Source organism: Habropoda laboriosa, unplaced genomic scaffold (genome assembly GCF_001263275.1).
Source record: "Habropoda laboriosa isolate 0110345459 unplaced genomic scaffold, ASM126327v1 scaffold143, whole genome shotgun sequence".
Taxonomy (NCBI): domain Eukaryota; kingdom Metazoa; phylum Arthropoda; class Insecta; order Hymenoptera; family Apidae; genus Habropoda; species Habropoda laboriosa.
In genome coordinates, this window is record NW_017100404.1 from 3,298,194 (window position 1) to 3,306,885 (window position 8,692).

General features: G+C 42.2%; 1 protein-coding gene across 1 annotated transcript in view; it reads right to left on the minus strand.

The window, feature by feature from the left end:
- The window catches only part of LOC108575340, a 413,517-nt gene that overhangs the window by 369,728 nt on the left and 35,097 nt on the right, over positions 1–8,692 (minus strand). The gene's annotated exons all lie outside the window — the stretch shown is intronic.

An 8,692-nucleotide genomic window follows, 5' to 3' on the forward strand; every position in this document is an offset into this window, starting at 1 on the left:
TCACGTCATTTCACTAGATAATGCTTGGATTATTATTGTTCTCCGCTGTTCCGTAGGAGAGACTTGGATTTCGAGGTTTGTTCGATGGAACACTTAAGATGGAAATGCTCGAGTATTTTGGGGAGAAGTTGGATTCCCGTTCTCTGAATATTCGCAATCGTAATTTGTATCTTAATATGTCTAAAGATGTCAGCAGTTAACTTTAAATTTGAAAAATATCCGAAAATTCGTAGAAAAGAATTTAATAGTGTCTATTTAATATTTGCTATCCTACATTCAGAGAATATTTTTTAAGATGAATTTGTCATTTGTACACAATACGTCGGGAGTCAACTTTAAATTTGAAAAATGCTCGAAAAATGCGTAGAAAAAAATGCAACACTATTTATTTAGTCTTCGCTATGCTAATTTCAGAGTATATTTTCTAAGACGAATTTGTCACGTTAAAGTGACGTTGAAATAAGAATTGACAAATCGTTGGGAATTATTGAAACATTATGACAGGTAAATAATGATACAGATGGCATAATGAAATTAAAGTCATTTTTAACTGTCGAATAGTTAGTGTTTCAAGATTAACATCCGCGTGCCGAACGATAGTACACACACGTATCAGAAACTAGAGTGGCTGTTTTCAAGAAAAATACGACTCTTTCAACGGCGACCATTAGCATATATTTACGTCGCGGCGGCCATAATTCTTGCCACTTACCGGTAAAATATGAAACCTATTTACCGTTCTGATAAAATATAGCAAGTTCCAGTGTCACCGTGCATCCGCGTTTCTATTGTTCATTTATTCGATGCACAGTAGATAGACGGCATATCGAGAACTTTGAAAAATTTCCAAGTATTTTTGAATAAACATCTGCGCAATGGAATTTCGCAAATATTGAATATCGAAAAAATTTGAAAATTCTTAAATGAAACGGAAAATTAGTAAAAGTTTGCGTTACTACCGCTAAGAGATTTTCTTAGGCACGAATACACGCGAAGAAATTCAACATTTTCCTTGATTAAAGAATTCGAAGGTAGTGAAACTGTAATGAAGGAAGCTTCTCAGAGAAAAGAGTTCCAGAATCCATGATAGAAGTTCCCTACAATCGAGATAATCGGAAACTTGTTACAAGGACCCCGTAATTGTTCCTTAACGGAGTCAGCCGCTCAAAACTCGAGCTGCTCCTAAGGAAACTACAGAATTACATTAAAAAGAGAGAGGGGCGAAAAAATCAGAAGGACGAAAAACAGACGGAGAGGGCAATGGTTTTCACAAGTTTCGATCTGTTGAAAAGGTCTATTAAGTACACAGCTTTTAGAGGGTTAACAAGCCACCGCAAGTTTGGCGAAGTGTAATTAAATCTAGAGGAAACTGCGTTTAGCTCCAGCGAAAGGTTGCAGAAATTTATCGAGTTCTCGAAAAGTTATACAAGTTACGAGTCGCCAGAGAACTTGCCGGACACTCTGCCATAGACATCGCATGAAAATTAAACTCCGTTATACCTGGGGAAAAAATTTTAAGAGCAATCAACCTGTACTTCGCTATTTCCTCTTCTACGGTTTCTCGACGATGTCCTGTCCTGCCTCCAAGTAACCACTTTCAACCTACATGTTTCCAAACTGATCTGTGCAAATTACAAGTGACGAACGTCTATAAAAATCTGCCTGAGTGTTATAGAACGTCTCTCGTTTCTTGGCTAGTAACTTGCAAATTTTTTACAAATACTAACGTCCAAAAAAAAAAAAATGCTAATATTCAAGCATACACCGATGACTAAAATTGGCTCTCGTATAATCAAGAATATTGTTAATTAAAGAACTGAAAAATTCGTCAGCAAATTTCAAAATATTTTCAGATTCAAGCCTCAATATTGCCAAACGAGAATCTCAAATCAAAGAAACGTCTCCTGTTAGAACGACACACTTTCACTTCCCTTTACCCACATAACCCCCAATAAACATCACATCACCCCTCACATCCGATCTCGTCGCTCTCTAAAATTCATCCCCCATTTCCCGCGGAGAACGTCAAAAATAGCGCCACGCCGGATGCTTCAGCCCTCCACTGAAAACTAACCCAACAACCCGTCCTCGAAAGCGGCAAAATAACGCGAAGAAGAAGAAGAAAGAAAAAAGAGTCGAAAATATCCGGTCTAATTTGAAAGAGGCCGGTGGCTGATCGCGGAAGTCGAAGCAGCAGTCGAGAACAAGTTAGCAACGCGGCGCGTCTCGCCGGTAAAACTGCTCCGGAAACTCGGACGGAGATGAGCATGCCGGTCCGCATACGCGACCTGCCTTTCCACGAATAAATTCCCCGTACGTGTCTCGAATCGCTGCGAACGAGATCTCGCTGTCTGGCTTCCGGTCCCCGCGGAAGGTGAGAGAAACCGGTCGGGGATCTCCCCGCGCTCCGACGAATTTCGGGTCAGAGAGAGGACCGCCGCCTCTGCTCGCACACGTTTCCTTTTCGCGCCACCTGACGGGAATATTATAATCGTGGATCACGGAAGAGAGAGAGAGGGGGGAAAGTTCGAGGCTCGTATTTTTCGACGCGGGCGAGGACGACGACTGGCAGGGAAAATCGAGGAAACAATTGTCGCGGGCGACGTTCAAAGGAGATTTACGAGGGCGACAATGCTTTCCTTCCATTTCGTCGAAAAGAAGGTACAGAGTGTGCAGCTTGAAATGGAATATTAGTCGCGAGATTGAAAAGCCACGTGACGAGGAGGATTGTGTTCGGAATCGCTAGAGACTGTGCAACACTGTGATTGATGGCGGTGTGAAGCATTATGCTGGAGGAAAGGGTTTTGCAGTATTGCGGAGATGTTGTACGTTTTTATTGCGGATTAGGATCGGACTTTTCCAGGAATTTGTACGTCGAATTTTGTCAGATGGAAAAAAACATTTGTGTGGTTTTCTCCAAGTAAATAAATGGTAAATGAGATCGAATTAAAAGAGGAGATCTTCGCTGAAGAACAGCGCTTATCAAGTCACAGTGTACTAATCGACTAACGGGTGTTTGTTTGGTAAAACTGAAGAGGAATCTCCTGGTAAGAAACCATAAGCAAAAGAACAATCGTAAAATACAAACATCCCCTAACTAGTCGAAAGAACAGTTCCATTCCAAAATGAGGGAGGCGATCTTCGTTGAAGAACGGTGCTTATCAAGTCACAGTGCACTGATTGACTAACGGGTGTTTGTGAATCTTAATTACCATCTACTGAAAATTGCATAAACTAAAATGAAATTTGCTAAAACCAAAGAAAGAACAATCATAAAATACAATCTCCTCCTCGCAAAAGAACAGTTTCACTCAAAGATATCCAGAAACAGAATTTAATCATGGAACAAGCGTAATCCAACCGATAAGACATATATTAACATCAAAACATTCTTCAATAGCGTGACTTGTCGTTACAAGACAAAGGGTTAAAACGAGATTCTCCTTTTCTCCACAATCACTATACACGTTTTTCTTTCCGCAAGCAGCATTGCCTAAAGCCTGCATAGCGAAATGAACACTTCTAAGCGCGACTTTCCGCGCGGAACTGGCACGAAAACGCGAGACACCCTTAATCCATGCAGCTGGTGCATTCGACTGCACGTTGCACGCGGCCACCAATATCCAAGAAAATCTGACTATCGCATCTTTTCCCCACAAAACGCATCCCGCGTTTTCACACGGTTCATGGTACTCGCGCGTTAACACCGCCCCTCTCACCCCTATTTTCCCTCCTGTTCCTTTCCGTGACCTCTTTCGTTTCCCCCTGCTGTTTCACCTCCTTTCTTCCTTCTCTCTCGCTTTCTCCCATGTCGCGAGGATTATTGAATTTCCTGTCATTTCCAGAAGAAATACGCTCTATTTACTTTGCCGTGCTACGAGCACGCTTCCAGCCGGCCTGGATGCGGACGAGAAATAAGAAATATACGGAGGAGCCGCAACGAACCGAGCCCTTCAACTCGCTTATGTTCCGGGCAAATCAACGACACGCCATTCCATAACGACCACGATTCTCGAATCCGTACTTCTACACACGGGAAGTCTTCGTGTCCAAACATCCAAGTCGACCATATACGATCTATTTGTCGAGACTTGTGACACAGCGTTCGAACGGTATAAGCTGGTATAGGTACTATTTTCGTCGACACGTTTGAATCCGGAAAGGAAGAGAGCCGAGGGTGCTGTACCGGGTGACGAAGTTGACGTTTCTGTCAACACTGTCGCCTTAGGTGATGCGATACTGCCGCTGTTGTCTTTGGTGCTTAAAGTAGACAAAGTTGTTGTTTCTTTTCGTGTGGAAGTGGGATTGGGTTCGTGTTTACCGTCGCTTGAGTGTTTTGTAAGCTGCCGCCGGGATGATCCCGAGTTTAACGATAAGTGTTCGCCGGATGTTGCAAAATGTAACTACGAATTTCATGAAAATTTCTAACCATCAAGGTCTAAACTGAGAAATTTCAATATTATAGATGTTATTCTTCCAACGGCTTCACTTTTAATTATTTACACGGTTTATCGGCATTTTTCCCTCTGCACGAAGTAGGAACTTTAGAACTAGGTGTTTTACCTCGGAGGCAAGTTTTCCGCGCAGCGTTCAGCAGAAAAATACTTCAAGCAACTGCCAACCTCGATATCGAACAACCTAACAACATAAACACCCTAAATTTACGAAGCCATTAACTCGTCCACTATATCATGCCTACCAACCACTAATCCGGCGCAAGTGAAATCCCCTAAGAGCCTCGACTAACCCACCAAAAATTTCGTTTAAAATCCCCGATGATCGCCTCTCGTATTGGTCGCAAGCTCTCTAAAATGTACTCCATCGCGAGCAATTCGTGTTACCGTCGAGCCCCTCGGGCAACCCCATTGCCGACTAGGTAAAAGGAGACAAAAAAAATACACACATACACAGAGAGAGAGAGAGAGAGAGAGAGACGCACTAACACACGCCTACACGAAATGGCCTCAAAGTCTCGACGATCGAGGCGTAAATCGACGAAGGTTTAGCTCGCAGGCATAGCCTGGTCCCCATTCGAACGGTGAAAGCATCCAGGGTTGGTGGTTCGCGCTCTCTTCTCGCCTCATCTCGCCGCGCGAGGACGCGGGAGAAGAGAAGAAAGAAGAGACAAAGGATGAAACCGTTGCCCCGGCCAATCGCATCTCGGGAATAAAAATCTCATACATGTAAAAATATTCAATCGAGTGTCCTTCGTAGTGCTTCGCGACAAGGATATAGAGCTACGCCTCCGATATTTTCCACCCCTTTTTTCCCACACGTCGCGTCCTTCTATCTCGGATTGCCCGGAGAGAAAGGGAAATCCTTTTTCACCCTCACCCTCTCCTCTGTCGCCGAACCGTGCAGCGCCTCTTTCTTCGAAACGAACGAGAAAGCGGAACGTGCGATTTCCTGCCTTTGCAGCGGCCGCTTTATTAGCGATCGCTGTCGAACACGGCGAACCAAAGCTCGCGATGTAAGAGGACCGAAAGAGGAAAAAGAAGAGAGAGAGAGAGAGGATCGATCCTGGGAAAGTATTACAGAATTCGTCAGCCATGCGGTGCTGTGGCGTTCGTTCGTTCGTTCTCTGGTAGTACGGTTCGAAGGAGAAGAGAAGAAAAGATGTGAGATTGAGATATCGATTAGCGTGGGTCTGCTGGTGACTTTGATGTAGCTGCAGACGAGTCTGAGTGGCTTGAATTCAACGGCGGAACGGCGACTCCGCCAGTTTAATGCTTGTAGTTCGCCTGTGATATATGCTTAATTATGGAAATGAAGCGCTTCGAGTAATTAGAGGATCATTTAGCGTCGTGGGTTTATTGATGAATTAGGGTCGGGGGGTTTAAACGTTTTAAATGTTACACGCCAGTGTTTCGGCCGGAGGTCCCCGCAAGTCAATTTTCCGAATATTATATCGCGCGGATTTCTGCTGAAATTCCTCGTTTTACCTTGGAATATAAAAATATGAAAATTAACCGTTTGCATAGTAGATAATGCACGCTAAATCGTAATAAGAGGAACAAAGAATTTTTGTACTAAATTAAATGAATTACATTTATTTGAACTTTAAATTCAATTTCCTAAAAATCATACACACTGACTTTGTTTGTTTTATCGGTAAATTCGCGATATATTTTCCGTATATTTTTGACTAATATCGTTTCTCATTTCCTGAAGCTCATAATAAACGAACGCTCGAAACATTGTGTAATATTGACTCGACGAATACGTTAAAGTGTTCCTTTTTTAACTACAATTTATTTCGTTTCGAGTGTAACAATGGAAAGTTAACGGAAGGGAGGGTAACGTAAAAGACCTCTGGAAACCTTACGAGGTACGTACAAAGAAATTTTAATTGGATCACAAACAATGTCTACAATATCTCCTTTTGTAGGTAGAAAAAGTAACAAAAGTTGTCTCGGTGAACATCCACATTGAAGGGGATCCCTCATTGTGTTTTTTCTCAAAGAAGCTGTACCAGACCGCTGTACGAACGTCACACGAGCCACACCATAAAACTTGGACCTTTGAAAAGCCATTCTGAACGGTAAAAACAGCAGTTGGACGCGGAACGACATTAGGTAAACAGGTCTTGATGAATGCAAACTGTTCTGAAAGCTGCCACGTCGCGAACGAACGCGACAAATCTCGAAGACGTAACGAAGGAAAAGCTTTTCGGCGGCATTTCCAACAATCGCGACTACCGCTCTCGCTCGTCTGCACCGAAAATAGAATGTGACCTACAATTGTCGTGCCGCAAAAACGGGACTCTGTGAAGCCAAGCTAAACACGTGTACCCTAAATCATTGATTTCGATCATTGCGCAACCTGATGTTCCATTCGAACGCGATCCTTGATTCTACAATTTCTTCCGACGAGCGTTCCTATTTTTTTTTTCATTTGCAATTTCAAAACAACGCGCAAATAAATTTGTTTATCGTTTGAAAATTTTTTTTTAATTGAAGGCTGCTGCAAAGAGCAGAAAGATTCTTTCCTAATTTGCTGAAATTGAGTTGTGGGTACCATTGAATGTAAAAAAGAATATTTTTCCCTTATTCTTTTATGGATATTTGCAATTTTATTTGGAATTTCAAAACAACGCGCAAATAAATTTGTTTATCGTTTGAAAATTTTTTTTTAATTGAAGACTTGCACAGAAGAGGAAGATTCCTAATTTGCTGAAATTGAGTTGTGGGTACTATTGAATGTAAAAAAGAATATTTCTCCCCTATTTTTTGACCGATATTTTGTGTGAAATAAATTTGTGTATCGTTTAAAAAAAATTGTATAATTGAAGAAACTGCTGCAAAAAGGAGGAAGATTCACAATTTGCAGAAATTGCTGAAATCGTGCAGACTGATATTTCCCGACACACAATTTCACCTCGGAATTATTACACACCTCTTAAAATCCAGAAAGAAAACAATTCTCGAACGACACTCAAACCAGAATACATATCCCCACAATCAATTAAATCCTCGAACAGTCACTTCCCCTGAAAGCTCTGAAAAAAGCACATACAACTACGCCCAAGAAACTGGAGCAGGAATAAAAACGAAGTAACCACAAACTCTCCTCTTAAAAGCAGAATATTAAACGAAACGTTCCATCCTTAGACCAAAAAAACAGAAAAAAAAAAGAATCTATCCGAATTTCACGACATTCCCATGCGACCGTAACCCAGTGTTGCGCGCAACAAAAGCATCGAATGGCGAGTGCAGGAGCGCGAGTAAAACGTGTCGCGCCCGTGGCACGGATTGCGTACACGTTTCGCCCATAAGAACGGATTTTCGTGGCGCAAGTGGAACGGGACGGGCAGTCGTTGGCCCTTCCGTGTCCCTCTTTCAGTCGTGACTTTATTGTAACGAGGGGCCATTTGTCCACGTCGACGGCCGTTCGGACGCCGGATCTTCTCAGAAATTGTGCATGCAAGCCAGGACGATCCAACCGCAAGCATCTGCTCTCTCGACGTGCTCTAGCAGCTTTTTACCAATCGAACATCCTCCTCTCTCTCTCTCTGCTCCCTCTACTCGAATAAATTACGGGTTTCTTCAGGCTCGTTCCGGCGTTATTGTTTGCCGCAGGCTGACGTGCTTGACGCTTTAACGCGACGCTAATTGCGTGCAGCGAAAACGGTCTCCTCGAGGGTCCAGAGTATGTGTGTGTGTCTGTCTCGTTTGCATGTGTCGAGCGAGAGCTACCTTTTGGGTCGTTTGTTAGGCAAAGGATGGGTTTGATTTAGAAATGAGAAATCGAGTGGGGAGCCGTGTCGTTAGAAAGATACTGTGTTAGAATTGTTTCGAATTCTTTCGAGATTTATCTTCTGGGTTTGTACTGTTGTTTTAAGGGAAATGGGGAGAACATGTTTGTCCACTTAACGAAATGTTGTGTGGTGAAGACGTAGTATGATTAGTGTTAGTTTATCAGTATATTATCAATGAAAATGTGTGTAGAAAAAACCGAGGCAAAGTGAAATGTTATTTCGTATATGCTACTAAAAGTGCTGATAAAAGTACAAACTCGTATTCGATAAGAATACTGGATCTTCCTTATTTTTCACTTTATCTCTGCGCATAAGTGACAAAATTGTATAAGATTTTTTTTGTGAAATATTGTATCAAATTTAAAAACGACAGAGCTTTTCTATTATAGATTTTAGAAAACAAGTGATAAGACAATATGGTAAAAAAAAAAACGC